This window comes from Sinocyclocheilus anshuiensis, unplaced genomic scaffold (assembly GCF_001515605.1).
Source record: "Sinocyclocheilus anshuiensis isolate Anshui unplaced genomic scaffold, SAMN03320099.WGS_v1.1 scaffold579, whole genome shotgun sequence".
Classification (NCBI taxonomy): domain Eukaryota; kingdom Metazoa; phylum Chordata; class Actinopteri; order Cypriniformes; family Cyprinidae; genus Sinocyclocheilus; species Sinocyclocheilus anshuiensis.
The window spans coordinates 2,536,217-2,536,827 of record NW_015551075.1 but is presented as its reverse complement, the minus strand read 5'-3'; the positions used below and the strand labels follow the sequence as shown (position 1 = coordinate 2,536,827).

General features: G+C 41.6%; 1 protein-coding gene across 1 annotated transcript in view; it reads right to left on the bottom strand.

Moving 5' to 3' along the window:
- The window catches only part of rasl12 (RAS-like, family 12), an 8,516-nt gene that overhangs the window by 6,030 nt on the left and 1,875 nt on the right, over positions 1-611 (bottom strand). The gene's annotated exons all lie outside the window — the stretch shown is intronic.

Genomic DNA, 611 nt, shown 5'->3' with positions numbered 1-611 from the left:
CTAGGCATAGAAACTTCCAGTCAGGTGTGTTGAGGCAAGTTGGAGCTAAACTCTGCAGGACACCGGCCCTCCAGGTTGGGCACCGGGCACCCCTGCTTTAGACAATGTTTTAAAGCGGTCTGGTAAAGACTGCAAGTCTTAAAAACCTGTCATTCCGGCCCTCCAGGACCGAGTTTGGGCACCCCTGCTTTAGACAATGTTTTAAAGCGGTCTGGTAAAGACTGCAAGTCTTAAAAAGTCTAAACCTGTCATTTTAGTAACATCAAAGCTGTCAGTATAAGCCTCAACTGTTCATCTTCTGCCAAGGAAAAAACATGAACATGAAAATGAGGACGTTTATGTCTCTTTTAAGATTTAAAGTCACCCATCTAAGGATCTGAGTAACCCAATAATTAAATCTGAATGAAACTAAACAGCCCCAAAGTTAATGCTCCAGTAAAGTACAAAAAATTTAATCTGTATGATTGATATGTTTTGTGTTAAGATCAGAGCCATAATCGCCATAGACACTGAGGAGGACACGTCTCCTTCTACATCCAGATGTTCAGTCACTCACTACTGGTTTTTCAATGACCGTTTGTTAAACTTTTACCTTCAAACTCCCCTCAGTA